The sequence below is a fragment of the Zea mays genome, chromosome 8 (genome assembly GCF_902167145.1).
Source record: "Zea mays cultivar B73 chromosome 8, Zm-B73-REFERENCE-NAM-5.0, whole genome shotgun sequence".
NCBI classification, from domain to species: Eukaryota; Viridiplantae; Streptophyta; class Magnoliopsida; order Poales; family Poaceae; genus Zea; species Zea mays.
This window is the reverse complement of record NC_050103.1, coordinates 162496542-162517172: the sequence shown is the minus strand read 5'-3', so window position 1 is coordinate 162517172 and position 20631 is coordinate 162496542. Positions and strand designations below refer to the sequence as shown.

Below are 20631 nucleotides of genomic sequence, written 5' to 3'. Positions count from 1 at the left end.
GGAGAGACGGAGAATTTGGGGATCGAGTGGCTAAACCTAAACTAGACTAGAACTACTCCTAGGATAAAATACGAATAAAAGTTGTATTGATTCGATTGTTGATGATTACAAATCGGCCGTAGACCTCTCTATTTATAGAGGAGGGGGGCTGGACCCTTTACACAACTGATTCCGAGCTAATCCCGCGAATATAGCTAACAACCGTAGCACAAAACTTGGAACCCTAATCTGTTCTGCGCACGCGTGGACCGTCCGGCCCACAGGCGCGGACCGTCCGGACCGCGGACCGTCCGGCCTCAGGGCCGGACAGTCCGCCGCTCAATTCTGGTTCGAACACAATGCTCCATTCTGGACGATTGGATTTGGTACCAGCCCACAGTGAAACGATCAATGCAATGGATAGATACGGACAGTGGCGGACGCAAGGGGAGGGCAATGGGGGCCACGACCCTTATAAACTCTTATACATAGATTTAAATATATAATAAAATAAATAAACTTTTATATAGACTTATATATATAATAAAATAAATAAACTTTTATATAGTAGGTTAGACTAAATTTAATGAAAAATATACTTTGATCTAATTTTTTTTCGGTGCTTCACTACTCAGCCCACTCCCCACTCGAGTCGTGGTGCTCGTCACCACGTCGGGATCCTGCACGTAGTACATCTACTTTGCTTTCTAATCTGCACCGACGGATGGGTAGGCTATTAATGGGATTCTACCTTGGCTTCACAGCACCACCCGCCCTCGCTATCTCACAAGGGTCACGTCGTGTTGTCGCAACGCGACAATGGCTATCACTTGCTGCCACCGCCTTTTGCCTCGTCATCGCATCGCCGCATGCCCTCGCTATCCCACGCCTATTGTCGCCTCACCGTCGTCATTTTGCGGTGGAGTCGCTAACTCTCCACACCGACGTGCTGATACGTCCACTTCGCCCTAACGTCCAGTCCCCGCCAGTCCATCCCTTTGTTCTCTCCAACTCTCCTTTAGGGTGGCCAAAATGAAGTTTCGGTATTCATGTTATTTTAGAACACTCCTGATATTATCACTTAATCTCCATAATATTATCATCATATTATCACTTAATCTCCATAATATTACCATGAAACTAATTTTATCAAATGGTCTAGTATATTGATTTGTCTCCTACGTTATCGTCTCACCTGAAATTTTGTCCTGCGTTCGCCACTGGATATGGACAAGTGGACCACAGTTTTTGACCCACAATAATTTATGAACCAGATATAGGATATGATTTTTTAACCCGATATAATCCGAAAAAAACCCAAATCAATCCGAAAAAGACCTAACCTGACACATTCAATAAGGATACACGGGCCAACACGACCCAAACCCGATACTACGGGTCGTGTCAAACGACCCAACCAGCAGAGCTCCTCTGTCCGTTTTCCTTTATTCCCTCGTCATAGGGGTAGATTCCTCCGACGAGGAGGTCTTGAAACCTGTGATCAAGATGAACTGCATGCCCGTAGTTGCTTATGATAAGTTGTTAAGGAAGTTCGGTGAGAAGACAGATGAGCTATCTCCCATCCATCTTTTGTTCCTTCTCTAATGATGTCACTGTCGAGTAAATATCATGGATAATTGATGCACATTCAGGTGTTGCTATAAAATTACCACGCACTGTATATATAGGAATTGAATTTTGTAGATATTCTGTTAGAAGGTGATTCTGATGTTCCCTTGATCGGTAGAATTATTATATTATTTTGAGAGGACATATTGATAGCGGAATATTGGCACAGCGGTAAAGCTGCTGCCTTGTGACCAGGAGATTGCGGGTTTGAGTCGTGGAAATCCGTTGTGTGCTATAGACTCAAATAGGTTCGATCCTTCTTCAAAAAATGTTCCTCAAAAACTCCTTCCTATACCTCACACTACATATATTTTCATACTATATATTACATTCTTGTATTTTTTGTATAAACTATTTATTCGTAAAAAATCAATAAATGTTAGCCTTGATATTATTGAAAAATAATTGTTTTTTACTATTTTTGATAAGAATAGGGTATGTATGACCATTGATCACCGACCAGATATTCATATTCGTCATCTCACATATGTTTACTTGTCATATATCACATTCTTGAATTTTTTATGGAGATCATTTATTTGTCAAAAATTCATAGGGAGTAGACTTCGGTATTATTGAAATTAGACGTTCATGTCTATTTTCATCAAAATTTTGGGTTGTATGGCCATCGATTATCAATCAGAGGCTCTTATACCTCACTCTAGATATGTTTTCTTTACTACAAATCACATTCTTGTATTTCTGGTGGAGACCATTTCTTCGTAAAAAATACATAGATGTTAGCATGTTGTCGGCGTTTCGACCCCGGGGGGTCCCTGGACCGACGAGTAAATTGTCGCTGCGTGTCCCAGCCCAGATGGGTCGGCGCGAGACGGAACACAAGGGGGAAAACAGTAAGGGGAAACCGCGGCCTCGTGTTGTCCTGCGCCCAGGGCGGATGCGCTTGCAGTAGGGGGTTACAAGCATTCGCGATGGAGAGAGAGAGCGAGAGCCTTGTGCATCGGTCCGTTCTCCCGCGCGGCCACCTTTTTCGTACGAGGGTCCTGGACCTTCCTTTTATAGATGTAAGGAGAGGATCCGGGTGTACAACGGGGAGCGTAGCAATGGGCTAACGTGTCTAGCAGGGAGGAGCCAGAGCCCTGTGTACATGCCGACGTGGCTGTTGGAGAGGTGTTGCTGCCCTGTTCATGTGATCTCGTGGCCGTCGGAGGAGTGCTTGAGCCATGCGGAAGCACAACTGTCGGGGCTGTCGGATCCTTGCTGACGTCTCCTTGCTTCCGTAAGGGGCTGATAACCGCCGTCGTCATGGAGCACGCGGGGTGCCATCATTACTTGTTTTACCGGGGCGAGCCAGATGGGACGCCGGTCTTGTTCCCCGTAGCCTGAGCTAGCTAGGGGTAGGGTAATGATGGCCCCCCTGTGACGTGGTCGGTCCGAGCCCGAGGTCGGGCGAGGCGGTGACTCCTCCGAGGTCGAGGCTGAGTCCGAGCCCTGGGGTCGGGCGAGGCGGAGACCGTCTTCCGAAGTCGAGGTTGAGTCCGAGCCCTGGGGTCGGGCGAGGCGGAGACTGTCTTCCGGAGTCGAGGTTGAGTCCGAGCCCTGGGGTCGGGCGAGGCGGAGACCGTCTTCCGAGGTCGAGGTGGAGTCCGAGCCCTGGGGTCGGGCGAGGCGGAGACCGTCTTCCGGAGTCGAGGTTGAGTCCGAGCCCTGGGGTCGGGCGAGGCGGAGACCGTCTTCCGAGGTCGAGGTGGAGTCCGAGCCCTGGGGTCGGGCGAGGCGGGGACCGTCTTCCGGAGTCGAGGTTGAGTCCGAGCCCTGGGGTTGAGCGAGGCGGAGCTTCCTATGGCGCCCGAGGCTGGACTTGGCTGCTGTCAGCCTCACCCTGGCAGGTGGCACGGCAGTCGAGGCAGGGCAGGCGACGCTGTTTTCCTGTCAGGTCAGTCAGTGGAGCGGCGAAGTGACTGCGGTCACTTCGACCATGTCGACTGAGGAGCGCGCGTTAGGATAAGGTGTCAGACGATCCTTGCATTGAATGCTCCTGCGATATGGTCGGTTGGCGTGGCGATCTAGCCAAGGTTGCTTCTCCGCGAAGCCTGCCCGAGCTGGGCCTCGGGCGAGTCAAAGGTGTGCCCGTTGCTTGAGGGGACTCTCGGGCGAAACGTGAGTCCTCCTGAGTCGGCTGTCTTTGCCCGAGGCTAGGCTCGGGCGAGGCGAGATCGTGTCCCTTGAGTGGACGGAGCCTTGACCTGAATTGCGCCCATCAGGCCTTTGCAGCTTTGTGCTGATGGGGGTTACCAGCTGAGATTAGGAGTCTTGAGGGTACCCCTAATTATGGTCCCCGACAGTAGCCCCCGAGCCTCGAAGGGAGTGTTGGTACTCGCTTGGAGGCTTTTGTCGCACTTTTTTGCAAGGGGACCGGCCTTTCTCGGTTGCATTTCGTTCCGGTGGGTGCGCGCGAGCGCACCCGCCGGGTGTAGCCCCCGAGGCCTCGGAGGAGTGGTTTGACTCCTCCGAGGTCTTAGCGCGTTTCGTGATGCCTTGGCCGGTGTAACACCCTGAATTTGGGGGTATAAAATTTCTTTGCTCATATTCACAAATTCAGGTGTTACTTCCCTTTTCTTATCTTTCCTCATTCTTTTCTTTTTCATGTCTATAGGAGAAAAGTGCTTATTTTATTTGTAATTATAGTTTAATAGGTTAAACCCTAAGGGAGTATGAATTGTTGCATCATGTTGAACCCTAGATTTCACTTTTGCTTGGTGCATAATTCTTGGAAAGTCTAATTTGAATTTGTGGCTTATTTGGATTTGAATCAAATAGAGAAAATAAAAAGAAAAAGGAAAACAAATTCCAGAATAAAAAGAAAAGAAAAAGAAGCCCAACCCTGCCGCCCCTCGGCCTTTCGGCCCACTAAGCCCATCCCGCGCGCGCGCCTCTTCCCCCCCCCCCCGCTCTCTCTACCCTGGCGGGCCCGCCCGTCAGCGCGGCCGCCTTCCGCGCGCCCGCCCCCGCTTTCCCCTCTCTCTCTGCTCGCGGGCCCGGCCTGTCAGCCCCGTCGTCCTCACGTAACCGCCGCCCGAGCTGCGCGCGGCCGCCTTCTCCGCGCCCATGTCGCGCGTGGAGCTCACAACCGCCCCACCCCCGGCCACTTGGGCCCAGAACCCCACTCGCCCTCTCCCCCTCTCTCATTTGCGCACCAGCAGACCCCTCTTCCACTTCTCCCTCGCTGCGCGCACGCCCGAGAGCCGCCGCCACAAATCCCCGCCGTCCCGAGCTCGTTTCCCGGCCGCCGTGGGAGCTCCGCTGTGTCCGTTGCCACGGTAAGCTCCGCCTCGACGTCCGCAACCCGGGACGCGCCCCAATTCCCTCTCCCCCTCCCTATTTCTCTCTGCCCGCGCTCACCCGCCGTCCTCCGTGCAGCCGCGGAGGTCCGCCACCGTCGCCCCGGGCCACCGTCGCGCCATTGCCGCCACCGAGGAGTCCCCGGAGCCCGCCTTGAGGTAAAGAACCTCTCCCGCCCCTATCGACCCGTGTATTGCCTTCTGCTGCGTTTAATTCCTCGCCGGAGTAGATTTATGCCGCTGTAACACCCCAGGTGTTTATATTCCGCTCAACAACGAGTACGGATTTAAGCACGTAAGATCAGTGAATAAGACGGACACTAGGGTCTAATTATTTTCACCTATCGCGATTTTAATATCGCATCTGTTCCGTTTGTCGCGAGTGCGACGTCGTTTTTATTTTTATCTGTCCGTGCTCTTCCTAAATTTCTGTGATGATCGGAATATAGTTGTTCCGAAAATCAGTGCGTCCGATGAGTATTTAAAATTCATCGTCCGCGAATACGAATTCGGAAGTCCGAACTCACTCGGATGGTTTTATCCCGGATAAATTAATTTGAACTCGACAACTAAAATTATTCGGAGTAAAATAATCTAAATCGCGCATCGCCGAGAGAAATCATGCGCAAGACTAATAATCAGAAGTATTTGGTAATTAGAGCCGGACTCGAATAATTTCTAGTCGGTTTAACTTTAACGAAATTAGTCGTAAATTAAAATACCGAAGTCGAAATCCGTTAATTCAGTCCATTTACGTCCTGTCCGAAACAAACCAGACGACTGTAATAATTAGTACTAACAGCAAGTAATTGGTACGTGATTTAGTTCGCTAAATCAAAAACCGAGACAGCTCGTCCGAGAAATTTTAATTGAACTCCAATTCACTGGTAAATTATCCGTGGCTGTGGAACCAGGTGTTCAGACACGGATGAAATTATTGATTTCGAATCAATAGGAATACAATTCAAAATACTGTTCTAATTTATTCCGATTACGTCTCGCTCCGCTCAGGACTTAGAGATACTTACGATTTCTGGAAATTAAAACAAACAAAAACAGAAAAAAATCTAAAACTAAAATATCCCCACGTCATCCCCTCCTAAGGCTTTTAGCCTTACCTTATGTTGATATTATCTTCAGCCGATACAAGTTCACAGGTCACGTACATCTCCTAGACGCTAGAAACTTTCCTACGACGAGATTTTTGCCGCTAGAGCTCATCATGTCAGCTTCCTGGGATATTCTTAGCGCGTTATTTTTTCTGGAAATATCCTCAGCCGGATCTTTCATTCCATCGTACTTAGCTTCTGTTTTTATCCCCTGATATTTCTCATCTCGTTCTCTGTTTCTTTGCTGTGGAGCACCAACAGCCTTATCCCCACCACCGCTCATCTCCTATGGCCTAAGCACGCGCGTCTTCCTGCTCTATCTCCCCTGCGCCCAGCTGAGCTTCTCTCTTATCCTGTTCCTGGCGTCTCCTTCAATCGCTCCTGTCCACGCGCGCTCACCCAGCCGTCTTCTTCTAGCTGCTGGACGCGGCTCGCCCCTGGCTCGGACCTTTCTTCCACCGCGCGTCTCCTCTGCTCCTTCGGCCGACCGCGCGTCCTTCTCCCTCTGTGAGCTAGCGCGCCCAGCTCCTATTCTCCATGCCGAGTTTCTTCTTCTACAGCTCGCCCCAGCCCGGAGCTCTCCCTGACTGCGCGCTCTGTTTCTCCTTGCCGAGCGCCGCTCGCCCAGCCGCGAACGCCCATGGCGCCCAGCCCAGTCGATCTCTCTCCGCGCGCGTTCCTGTTTCTCCGTCGCCTTGTTGCTCGCCCGTCTGCGCGCCCTTCGTCCATGGTCGCCGTCCGCCGTCGATCCCCTCACGCAGGCCGCGAGCTGTCTGTTCGCCGTAGTCGAGCCGTTCTCAATTGCTCGCCGTCGAAGCTCCCCTGTTGGCTGCATCCTGCTCGCCTTTGCGTCGCGCGCATAGCTTCTGTTGTTCTCGCGCGCGCGAAGCTCTTTGCTCGTCAACGCTCCAGCTTTAGCTCGTTGCGCGCCCTGCTCCCTGTTGTCGCGAGCTCCAGCCCGGATTTCGCTTTGTCGCCCAGCTCGGCACTGCTCCTCCCTGTGTACATCTCACATGACTGTCTGCTCTAGCTCGCCGTAGTCCCTGCGCGCGTCGAGCTTTCGTGTGGAGCTCTCTGCTCACGCGCAGCTCGCTCTTTCTTTGTTGCCGCGTGCACGAATTTTATCTGCTCGTCACAGCATGTCGAGTTCCCGCACCATCATCATCGCTTCTGTTGCAAGCTCGTTGGCCACAGTTATCTTGACCGCGTCAGCTCGCGACTGTGGTCGTGTTCATCGAATTCGCCAACACTTTGTTGCCGATTCGACTGCCGTCGTTCCGCGCGTCAGCAAGAAATCCCAAGAATCGGGTGAAGACGAAGCTAGCAGCGCGATATTCTCCAAGCGCTCGACAAATTGCCTGGATCGAAAAATCACTACCGATCTCGCGGATCGTGTCAGCTATGGAAACGGTAAGCTGATAAATTATTCAGAATAGTTCGATCGTTGAATAAATTAATGTGTTAGTGCGATGCTCATTAGGTGCTCGATAAATTGCGTGAGTCACGAAACTCTCGTCGACTTCGCAGTTCTTGCGATTATCGAGCCAAGTTCAGTTATAGCGAGTTATCTCGCTATTCCGATCAAATAGTTAAATTAGTGTACCGAGTAGAATATGAGTAGGCCTGTGTAATGATAAAATATTTTAATCACTTCTATAGATGTATGTATATTCACGATAAAGAAATAATTGATTAATTGTTGATATGTAAAATATGTGAGGAGAGAAATAAAATTAAATTAGTTCTTTATGAGCGATGTAGTATAATCTATAAAACGAGTGATAAGTTTAGAAGTTAAACAATTAGCTGATAAGTTATGTTTAGGCTAATTGTATTAAATGTGTATAGTTTATGTTTCATGATGTTTGTGTTAGTTTTAGTTAATCTAGAGAAGCACAATTATTACGCTTAGTACGCTAATAACTAGTGTTTCCGTATAAGATAGTTTAACGCCTCGCTGCTAGGTGTTTTAATTCGCTATCGCATAACATTATTTAGGTTTGTAATATTTCCGTCGATATGCATTCATGTGCATAATGCATTTCATTCAGGAACGTTAATCAATCGCGCGATGCGGAAGACAAGCCAAGTCGACCCCAAGCGCGGGCTACTCCGCAGGATGATGCTGATGGACAAGCCTGAAGATACTCGTCAAGTGGACGTCACCTAACAACACTAACCTAGTGTTACTCAGGCAAGCCCCGGTGCATGCAACCCCTTTCCTTGTGTTTTTAAATACTTTTCGCACACTTAAGTCTAGTGAAATGTGCATTAAGTTCATAGGAGTTGCTTGGAACCCTTTGATGCATTACTTTCCTTGATATCCATACCTTTATAGATACTTCTGTGAAGTATCAAAATATGTTTTACAAAAATGCTTAGCCTTGCTTAGATCTTGTGGATAGAGGTTGTCCTCAATTTAACCCGGGAGGGGATGGCTTCTACCTGCAAGAATATTTTCATTTGGAGCAATAGTGGGATCTTACTGCAAAGCTCCCTGTGATGCTCTTTCATCCTAAGGAACAGACACAATCCTAAGGATGGGAATACTGAAATTGAGACTTGGGTTAGGAACAGGTGATGTTCTACCCAGGTTGGTTAAGGATTAACGCGTATGTAGGCGTGCTGACCGAGGACCCTTTAACTGGTCACATGCCTCGTCATGGGTAAGTCTTGCCTCGGGCAGACTAAGGCCGGAATAAGATAACACGAAATGGGCGTGGAGCGGTGGCGAGAGTAGCGTGTACCCTCCGTGGCAAGAGGCTGGACGGTGGTGTATCTGTGCTCTCGGTTTGCGTGAACCTGATCCGGTCTTAAGAACCCCGGTGGCGGGTTGACATATGCAAGGGTTAAGTGCTACATATGTCGTGTGATTTGTGTTACTTAATCCCGCGGTTCTGGTTGTTCGTGGTTTATCCGATGTCCTTGGGGCAATCAGACGGATCCTGTTAAGTTATCTGGTGCACATGCATAGCAGTCTGAGGTCTTTGAGACAAGGACAGGTGCATGTGGGCCCAATAACTTGGGAGGTTCTGCCACAGCTGGTATCGGAGCTGGATTAAGTATATACAGTCACATACATATTTTCAAAACAAAAGTTTTGGTTTTGAAAAACCTATTTTCAACTAAACACATTGTTTGGTTTTGAAAAACCGTTTTAAAAAAAACTATAATGCTAGCGACATCCTCTCTTAAGCCCTAAATTAAGGATTATCAGGTGGCTTAGTTGAAAACCACAACCGGGGGTATTGCATACATGTGTATTGTTATTTTTGAGGCCATTCAGTTTTGAATGGATCGACGCTCAAGGTAAGGTGAGATGTGAGAGCATGACCGAACAGCCGCCGGTCTAGGGGAATGCTTAATTGTGGCGCTTGATTATATACATGTTCTATATATGTATATATGAAAGCTGCGATGTGGAGTATTTACTTTCTGGGAATTCAGTACCCCATGGATGTGTATGGGTATACAGACATGGGAGTACTGAGAAGTGTAATGTACTTGTAACGACGCACCTACGCTCAGGTAAGAAGGTGAGTTACCATAATGAGTTGCCCTATGGTTAAAAGTGTGGCAACGGCGCCTATGCGTGGCTCGGCGCTTAATGATGAGCTGGCCTCCATACAACAATATATGGAGTATAAACTGTGATAAACTGTCATGTGTGACTTGCATCATTGGGAATTGGGCTGTAATGGATTTTCTGCAGGTACACTAACCTCGAAAACGTATGTGTAGTTGACGACTAGCAAAATACCGTGAGAGTCGTAACTATGCCACCGAGATAGAACGCTATTGCCACATTTGGTTGGCAAAATCAGTGAGGACGAATAGGACGAGCATGCATCCTGATTGTTGCATCATGTTTGTCGCCTATACACCCAAAATGCTTCTCTCATCTTTATTCCAGTAACCATTGATTGTAAATAATATGGTGTCTTAAAGCTACATGTTTAGATAGCTTTCAGGCTATTTTGATTTGACCATTAGTGTAAATGGTGTTTGCTCTTGTGCTTGATGTACTAATAGAAAGTTAGTGACTTGTTTGCCTAAACCCAAATCTAGGCCATGTTCTTAGTTGGTGAACCATGATCAAGGTTGATTTTTCCGTTACCCCTCCTTGACCCAAATTTATACAAATGAATGCTTAGATAATTTCTTCGTTGGACAAAAAGGGTACTTAAGCTTAAAATAATAATCTCGACTCATATTTCCATCTTAGACCCTACCCTTGACAATTGGTACAAGCTGATGTACCTTATCCAGTTTGCCTGTTTTTAAGGATCGCCATGTCACTTTATCAACCTATCCTAGGAAAGACATGTCCAACCATTTTTCTGGAATTTGATGTCTTTGGTTTCCCCCATATCTATCGAAGGCATTCCAACTTAATCTTAAGATTGTTTTTCCCTGTATCTAGTTAGATACTGATCCTTGACCTTGTGATCTCTACGATGGGCATAGAAATATGCTTGGGGCTGAAGTAACAGTCTCCTGTCGTACTCCTTTCATCAAATTTAGGTTATGGCCATGCCTTGTTTATTTCATCGGGCCATAATCTATTTGGCTCTCTACTTGTAACCATTCTTACAGGTGGAGTATCTCTTTGTATATTGTCACCCTTGCCTAATTCATTGGTGTCACGCGAGATTTCTTATTGGTTACGTCTGGTAATGGTGTTGTGACTAAAACCGACGGTGTCGCGACGAAACCGAGGGCCTCCTGTGGGTATACACACAAGGTTGTGCTGCTCGGCACGCGCTGGTATCACCGTTAGTAGTTGTAATCCATTATGAGACTATATCAATGCGTTATCTTGGCCCAATCTATTTTTGCTACGTGAGATTCATTATTGGTGCCAGTTCGGTGATGGTGTCATGATTAAGGACTTATGGTGCCACAGCGAAACTGAGAGCCCCTTGTGAATGTACACGCAAGGTTCTGCTGCTTAGCGCATGCTGGTATCAAGGTCTCTAGTCATGATCCATTATGGAACTACACTGATGTGTTATCTTCCGTGGACTCCTTCTTTGAAACAATTTCTATGTTGTTTGTTAAATGATCAAGCAACATCTGTCATCTCCGTTGGATCAAAAGGGCATACCACTCTCATGTGTGGTCTTATTTCTTTTGATCTTGGTAGTGACTACTCATACCCGTTCCCTTTACATCCTTTGTGTAAAGGTCAAGCCTTGGAGCTTTTTAGTGTCGAGAGACAACTGATTAGCTCTCAAAATGGAGATTTGTTTCCCCTGCTGCTGAGATGCCAGAATTTGTTCATTCGCTCTCTTATTTAATCCATGTATTCCCTAACCAAGTGGATAATTCATCTCGCCTGAAGAAATGGATAAACAACCTGACCAAATAGATTTCTACCTAAATGCACGATCAACTGTTAACCAGAGTGAACTCTCAACCGTTGGCTTACCGATGGTACTGAGAGGACATGCCCAATGTCAAAAATAGTTCAACAAGTTGGTTTTACTAACTTGTAACTGCCCAATGAACAAAGGTTGAGTTTAGAGATCGATTTGTCGAGTTATCTAAACTCACTTTGGCACAAACCATCCTGAGAAATTACTTACAAAAACCAAGTTAATTCGACTAGTAACCACCTAATCATCGCTCTAGTCGTGCCTCGATCGTCTCGCGTGTGCTTTTCCAGCATGAGTGATCAAGTCGAGCCATGACTAGTGCTTGATAAAATGGATTGGTTGCAGAGCCAACATCAACGGATCTCTTCGTTGATATTTTACGAGTCTTTATCATTTCTCTTGGACTTGGATTTTCTGGCTAGCCACGGGTCAACTGTGGTGTTGTTCGACATCCGCACTTGTCACGTGTGCTATGAGCTTACCGTAACCACTTGTTGGTAAACCTCTTTCTGGGTGTTTTACCCAAGATGGTGCATCTGATTCTGTTTAGGTAAAATCGCGCATTAGTCGCTCTCTCAACAGACTCAGATAGTACAGTGTCATCAGAAAAAGCAAACTGCACACATGAAACCTTATGTGTTCTTCTGGCAGACATCAACTGTATTGTTGGACATCTCTAAATTAGCCTAAGGCAATACATGATATGTCCACTAGAGAAACCCTATCCTGAGGCACTCGCCTTCGTTCAAGCTTGCCTTATGATTACCGCTGATATGGACGTGGATTACATGCTTCTCTACTCTTAAAAGTCTTTCGTTCCGAATCTCGGGACGAGATTCTTTTAAGGGGGGAGGGCTGTAACACCCCAGGTGTTTATATTCCGCTCGACAACGAGTACGGATTTAAGCACGTAAGATCAGTGAATAAGACGGACACTAGGGTCTAATTATTTTCACCTATCGCGATTTTAATATCGCATCTGTTCCGTTTGTCGCGAGTGCGACGTCGTTTTTATTTTTATCTGTCCGTGCTCTTCCTAAATTTCTGTGATGATCGGAATATAGTTGTTCCGAAAATCAGTGCGTCCGATGAGTATTTAAAATTCATCGTCCGCGAATACGAATTCAGAAGTCCGAACTCACTCGGATGGTTTTATCCCGGATAAATTAATTTGAACTCGACAACTAAAATTATTCGGAGTAAAATAATCTAAATCGCGCATCGCCGAGAGAAATCATGCGCAAGACTAATAATCAGAAGTATTTGGTAATTAGAGCCGGACTCGAATAATTTCTAGTCGGTTTAACTTTAACGAAATTAGTCGTAAATTAAAATACCGAAGTCGAAATCCGTTAATTCAGTCCATTTACGTCCTGTCCGAAACAAACCAGACGACTGTAATAATTAGTACTAACAGCAAGTAATTGGTACGTGATTTAGTTCGCTAAATCAAAAACCGAGACAGCTCGTCCGAGAAATTTTAATTGAACTCCAATTCACTGGTAAATTATCCGTGGCTGTGGAACCAGGTGTTCAGACACGGATGAAATTATTGATTTCGAATCAATAGGAATACAATTCAAAATACTGTTCTAATTTATTCCGATTACGTCTCGCTCCGCTCAGGACTTAGAGATACTTACGATTTCTGGAAATTAAAACAAACAAAAACAGAAAAAAATCTAAAACTAAAATATCCCCACGTCATCCCCTCCTAAGGCTTTTAGCCTTACCTTATGTTGATATTATCTTCAGCCGATACAAGTTCACAGGTCACGTACATCTCCTAGACGCTAGAAACTTTCCTACGACGAGATTTTTGCCGCTAGAGCTCATCATGTCAGCTTCCTGGGATATTCTTAGCGCGTTATTTTTTCTGGAAATATCCTCAGCCGGATCTTTCATTCCATCGTACTTAGCTTCTGTTTTTATCCCCTGATATTTCTCATCTCGTTCTCTGTTTCTTTGCTGTGGAGCACCAACAGCCTTATCCCCACCACCGCTCATCTCCTATGGCCTAAGCACGCGCGTCTTCCTGCTCTATCTCCCCTGCGCCCAGCTGAGCTTCTCTCTTATCCTGTTCCTGGCGTCTCCTTCAATCGCTCCTGTCCACGCGCGCTCACCCAGCCGTCTTCTTCTAGCTGCTGGACGCGGCTCGCCCCTGGCTCGGACCTTTCTTCCACCGCGCGTCTCCTCTGCTCCTTCGGCCGACCGCGCGTCCTTCTCCCTCTGTGAGCTAGCGCGCCCAGCTCCTATTCTCCATGCCGAGTTTCTTCTTCTACAGCTCGCCCCAGCCCGGAGCTCTCCCTGACTGCGCGCTCTGTTTCTCCTTGCCGAGCGCCGCTCGCCCAGCCGCGAACGCCCATGGCGCCCAGCCCAGTCGATCTCTCTCCGCGCGCGTTCCTGTTTCTCCGTCGCCTTGTTGCTCGCCCGTCTGCGCGCCCTTCGTCCATGGTCGCCGTCCGCCGTCGATCCCCTCACGCAGGCCGCGAGCTGTCTGTTCGCCGTAGTCGAGCCGTTCTCAATTGCTCGCCGTCGAAGCTCCCCTGTTGGCTGCATCCTGCTCGCCTTTGCGTCGCGCGCATAGCTTCTGTTGTTCTCGCGCGCGCGAAGCTCTTTGCTCGTCAACGCTCCAGCTTTAGCTCGTTGCGCGCCCTGCTCCCTGTTGTCGCGAGCTCCAGCCCGGATTTCGCTTTGTCGCCCAGCTCGGCACTGCTCCTCCCTGTGTACATCTCACATGACTGTCTGCTCTAGCTCGCCGTAGTCCCTGCGCGCGTCGAGCTTTCGTGTGGAGCTCTCTGCTCACGCGCAGCTCGCTCTTTCTTTGTTGCCGCGTGCACGAATTTTATCTGCTCGTCACAGCATGTCGAGTTCCCGCACCATCATCATCGCTTCTGTTGCAAGCTCGTTGGCCACAGTTATCTTGACCGCGTCAGCTCGCGACTGTGGTCGTGTTCATCGAATTCGCCAACACTTTGTTGCCGATTCGACTGCCGTCGTTCCGCGCGTCAGCAAGAAATCCCAAGAATCGGGTGAAGACGAAGCTAGCAGCGCGATATTCTCCAAGCGCTCGACAAATTGCCTGGATCGAAAAATCACTACCGATCTCGCGGATCGTGTCAGCTATGGAAACGGTAAGCTGATAAATTATTCAGAATAGTTCGATCGTTGAATAAATTAATGTGTTAGTGCGATGCTCATTAGGTGCTCGATAAATTGCGTGAGTCACGAAACTCTCGTCGACTTCGCAGTTCTTGCGATTATCGAGCCAAGTTCAGTTATAGCGAGTTATCTCGCTATTCCGATCAAATAGTTAAATTAGTGTACCGAGTAGAATATGAGTAGGCCTGTGTAATGATAAAATATTTTAATCACTTCTATAGATGTATGTATATTCACGATAAAGAAATAATTGATTAATTGTTGATATGTAAAATATGTGAGGAGAGAAATAAAATTAAATTAGTTCTTTATGAGCGATGTAGTATAATCTATAAAACGAGTGATAAGTTTAGAAGTTAAACAATTAGCTGATAAGTTATGTTTAGGCTAATTGTATTAAATGTGTATAGTTTATGTTTCATGATGTTTGTGTTAGTTTTAGTTAATCTAGAGAAGCACAATTATTACGCTTAGTACGCTAATAACTAGTGTTTCCGTATAAGATAGTTTAACGCCTCGCTGCTAGGTGTTTTAATTCGCTATCGCATAACATTATTTAGGTTTGTAATATTTCCGTCGATATGCATTCATGTGCATAATGCATTTCATTCAGGAACGTTAATCAATCGCGCGATGCGGAAGACAAGCCAAGTCGACCCCAAGCGCGGGCTACTCCGCAGGATGATGCTGATGGACAAGCCTGAAGATACTCGTCAAGTGGACGTCACCTAACAACACTAACCTAGTGTTACTCAGGCAAGCCCCGGTGCATGCAACCCCTTTCCTTGTGTTTTTAAATACTTTTCGCACACTTAAGTCTAGTGAAATGTGCATTAAGTTCATAGGAGTTGCTTGGAACCCTTTGATGCATTACTTTCCTTGATATCCATACCTTTATAGATACTTCTGTGAAGTATCAAAATATGTTTTACAAAAATGCTTAGCCTTACTTAGATCTTGTGGATAGAGGTTGTCCTCAATTTAACCCGGGAGGGGATGGCTTCTACCTGCAAGAATATTTTCATTTGGAGCAATAGTGGGATCTTACTGCAAAGCTCCCTGTGATGCTCTTTCATCCTAAGGAACAGACACAATCCTAAGGATGGGAATACTGAAATTGAGACTTGGGTTAGGAACAGGTGATGTTCTACCCAGGTTGGTTAAGGATTAACGCGTATGTAGGCGTGCTGACCGAGGACCCTTTAACTGGTCACATGCCTCGTCATGGGTAAGCCTTGCCTCGGGCAGACTAAGGCCGGAATAAGATAACACGAAATGGGCGTGGAGCGGTGGCGAGAGTAGCGTGTACCCTCCGTGGCAAGAGGCTGGACGGTGGTGTATCTGTGCTCTCGGTTTGCGTGAACCTGATCCGGTCTTAAGAACCCCGGTGGCGGGTTGACATATGCAAGGGTTAAGTGCTACATATGTCGTGTGATTTGTGTTACTTAATCCCGCGGTTCTGGTTGTTCGTGGTTTATCCGATGTCCTTGGGGCAATCGGACGGATCCTGTTAAGTTATCTGGTGCACATGCATAGCAGTCTGAGGTCTTTGAGACAAGGACAGGTGCATGTGGGCCCAATAACTTGGGAGGTTCTGCCACAGCTGGTATCGGAGCTGGATTAAGTATATACAGTCACATACATATTTTCAAAACAAAAGTTTTGGTTTTGAAAAACCTATTTTCAACTAAACACATTGTTTGGTTTTGAAAAACCGTTTTAAAAAAAAACTATAATGCTAGCGACATCCTCTCTTAAGCCCTAAATTAAGGATTATCAGGTGGCTTAGTTGAAAACCACAACCGGGGGTATTGCATACATGTGTATTGTTATTTTTGAGGCCATTCAGTTTTGAATGGATCGACGCTCAAGGTAAGGTGAGATGTGAGAGCATGACCGAACAGCCGCCGGTCTAGGGGAATGCTTAATTGTGGCGCTTGATTATATACATGTTCTATATATGTATATATGAAAGCTGCGATGTGGAGTATTTACTTTCTGGGAATTCAGTACCCCATGGATGTGTATGGGTATACAGACATGGGAGTACTGAGAAGTGTAATGTACTTGTAACGACGCACCTACGCTCAGGTAAGAAGGTGAGTTACCATAATGAGTTGCCCTATGGTTAAAAGTGTGGCAACGGCGCCTATGCGTGGCTCGGCGCTTAATGATGAGCTGGCCTCCATACAACAATATATGGAGTATAAACTGTGATAAACTGTCATGTGTGACTTGCATCATTGGGAATTGGGCTGTAATGGATTTTCTGCAGGTACACTAACCTCGAAAACGTATGTGTAGTTGACGACTAGCAAAATACCGTGAGAGTCGTAACTATGCCACCGAGATAGAACGCTATTGCCACATTTGGTTGGCAAAATCAGTGAGGACGAATAGGACGAGCATGCATCCTGATTGTTGCATCATGTTTGTCGCCTATACACCCAAAATGCTTCTCTCATCTTTATTCCAGTAACCATTGATTGTAAATAATATGGTGTCTTAAAGCTACATGTTTAGATAGCTTTCAGGCTATTTTGATTTGACCATTAGTGTAAATGGTGTTTGCTCTTGTGCTTGATGTACTAATAGAAAGTTAGTGACTTGTTTGCCTAAACCCAAATCTAGGCCATGTTCTTAGTTGGTGAACCATGATCAAGGTTGATTTTTCCGTTACCCCTCCTTGACCCAAATTTATACAAATGAATGCTTAGATAATTTCTTCGTTGGACAAAAAGGGTACTTAAGCTTAAAATAATAATCTCGACTCATATTTCCATCTTAGACCCTACCCTTGACAATTGGTACAAGCTGATGTACCTTATCCAGTTTGCCTGTTTTTAAGGATCGCCATGTCACTTTATCAACCTATCCTAGGAAAGACATGTCCAACCATTTTTCTGGAATTTGATGTCTTTGGTTTCCCCCATATCTATCGAAGGCATTCCAACTTAATCTTAAGATTGTTTTTCCCTGTATCTAGTTAGATACTGATCCTTGACCTTGTGATCTCTACGATGGGCATAGAAATATGCTTGGGGCTGAAGTAACAGTCTCCTGTCGTACTCCTTTCATCAAATTTAGGTTATGGCCATGCCTTGTTTATTTCATCGGGCCATAATCTATTTGGCTCTCTACTTGTAACCATTCTTACAGGTGGAGTATCTCTTTGTATATTGTCACCCTTGCCTAATTCATTGGTGTCACGCGAGATTTCTTATTGGTTACGTCTGGTAATGGTGTTGTGACTAAAACCGACGGTGTCGCGACGAAACCGAGGGCCTCCTGTGGGTATACACACAAGGTTGTGCTGCTCGGCACGCGCTGGTATCACCGTTAGTAGTTGTAATCCATTATGAGACTATATCAATGCGTTATCTTGGCCCAATCTATTTTTGCTACGTGAGATTCATTATTGGTGCCAGTTCGGTGATGGTGTCATGATTAAGGACTTATGGTGCCACAGCGAAACTGAGAGCCCCTTGTGAATGTACACGCAAGGTTCTGCTGCTTAGCGCATGCTGGTATCAAGGTCTCTAGTCATGATCCATTATGGAACTACACTGATGTGTTATCTTCCGTGGACTCCTTCTTTGAAACAATTTCTATGTTGTTTGTTAAATGATCAAGCAACATCTGTCATCTCCGTTGGATCAAAAGGGCATACCACTCTCATGTGTGGTCTTATTTCTTTTGATCTTGGTAGTGACTACTCATACCCGTTCCCTTTACATCCTTTGTGTAAAGGTCAAGCCTTGGAGCTTTTTAGTGTCGAGAGACAACTGATTAGCTCTCAAAATGGAGATTTGTTTCCCCTGCTGCTGAGATGCCAGAATTTGTTCATTCGCTCTCTTATTTAATCCATGTATTCCCTAACCAAGTGGATAATTCATCTCGCCTGAAGAAATGGATAAACAACCTGACCAAATAGATTTCTACCTAAATGCACGATCAACTGTTAACCAGAGTGAACTCTCAACCGTTGGCTTACCGATGGTACTGAGAAATGGATAATGAATCACTATTTGAGATAATTAGAAGTTGGTAGACTTTAATAAAAGTTAGAGTACTTAAGTTTATGGACTTAAACACCTAAGTTTAGGAACTTAAAACCAGGTAATAATTTAATCCCACCACTGACTTAGACCTGATTAGTGGATAATGAATCACTTTGTATAGTCCTCTACCCCAGACCTAGGGAACACCAGAGAGCCTATCCTTTTTCTACTACGAACTTGTGATCTCTTTGCTGCATATGTTTGGTATGTTGCTTTTGTTTGTTATCTTCCCAAGTGCATAGTGTGAATGATTACTTTACGTAGACAACGAGCAGTCTGTGTTTCCCGAGGAGGTTGCAGAGGAAGTCCCTGATCAGCAGTTTGGTGAAGGCAAGTGTCCTCTGTCCCATTATGTCCTATTCATTTATAACTTACTACCCCGCATTACTTACTTGAAACCTAAGGATTGACTAGCTTTACACTTTACTTTATCCTTGATGACCTTATGGGCTGTTATGGTTAGCACTCTGCTATTGCTTTAACTTAATCAATGAACATGATGTGACTATTTATGATACTGTTATCCCGATGATGTTGATGATCTTGTGATACTCTAGGGGGCTCAGGCTGTTTCCTGAGTACCTCTCCGTAAGGACTTGTTCGTTGAGAGACCACCCGGGATAACAGTGCAACCATGAGGGTGAAATGGGATGCCCTTAGCTGATTAATTGGATGAACTAGAGGTGTAGTTGCTTAGCCGTCGTGCCGTCAATGGGGTCCAGGCACAGTGCTTGCTCTGCCGAGGCTGAGTGCCGAGGTTCTTTCGTTTTGCTCTTTGTTAGTCACTCTCCTGCGGGGAGGGGTACTGTGTTTATCAAACTGGAGAAACCTAACGGGCAGCTATGATCTCTAGGGAATCTTTGTAAAAGCTATGTAGTGATGCCCTGCCGGACCACCTAGGTAGTGGTCAATGGGGATTAGCTCTCCCCGGGTAGAAAGGGAATCATGACTCATGGGTAAAGTGTGCAACCTCTGCAGAGGGTAGTGAAACTGGTATATCAGCCGTGCTCACGGTTAAGAGCAGCCTTGGGATCCTCTTTGATTAGAGATACAGATGGTTCGATATACAATGGTTCTATTTATGATTTTGGTTCGATGGTGATAATGATGTTCCTCGATGAGGAAATGATTCACGGGTTGGTTATTGCTAAAACTTGGCTTCACTAATAATAAATACCTGACCAACTAAAAGCAACTGCTTGAGCTTAACCCCACATAAAGCTAGTCCACTTCAGCCAAACGGGACATTTGCTGAGTACGTTGATGTGTACTCATCCTTGCTTTACCACAAAACACCAGGTTGCCCGCACTGTAACCACTGCTCAGGAGAAGGCGAAGTCGTGGAAGGAGACTTCCAGGAGTTCCAAGACTACGACGAGTTTTAGATGTGGGTTGGCGGAAACCCCCAGTCAGCTGCCTGTGGAGGCCTTATCTTTACTGCGTTTCGCTAGTACTTTGATTTACCTGTTAAGACAATGACTATGTGGATGTCTATGACTCTGTGATGTAATAAGTTAATACTCTTTTATGTTATTATTCGAGCATTGTGCGATGATGTTCATTTATGTAATCGCTGTGTACGTGAGTTCTGATCCTGGCACGTACATAGTTCGCATTCGGTTTGCCTTCCAAAACCGGGTGTGACATAAGTGGTATCAAAGCCGTGCTGACTGTAGGACCGCTGACCTAGAGTAGCACTAGTCGTACTAAGGACTATTGACCTTCCCTCTCACCTTGACCTCTGATGTTACTTCAAAAAGTCGGTCACCTCGACCAACCCTATGTTCTACTACATATATATACTATATTATACCTTGTCAAAAATTTTTATCTTATTCTGTATATGGTTTATTCACTTGTCATATTAGTTCTGCTCTTACTCTTATGCTTACGGTGTCTTTTGTAGATGGCTCGTCTTAGACACACTGCACGTAAGTCGGTGATTCCTTTCCTGCCGTCTCGACTTGCGGAGCGTCCTCTGCACCGCACCGTGTCCGGTCAGTCGAGTCAC

The 20631-nt window shown here is 46.1% G+C and overlaps 1 long non-coding RNA gene across 1 annotated transcript; it reads left to right on the top strand.

Annotated features, from left to right (window-relative positions):
* Window positions 1-5932: 5932 nt before the first annotated feature.
* LOC118473159 (uncharacterized) lies at window positions 5933-20150 on the top strand. The gene is made up of 3 exons (XR_004852179.1): window positions 5933-7429; window positions 8071-14531; window positions 15173-20150. It is a non-coding gene; the product is annotated as an uncharacterized lncRNA (long non-coding RNA).
* Window positions 20151-20631: the final 481 nt, after the last annotated feature.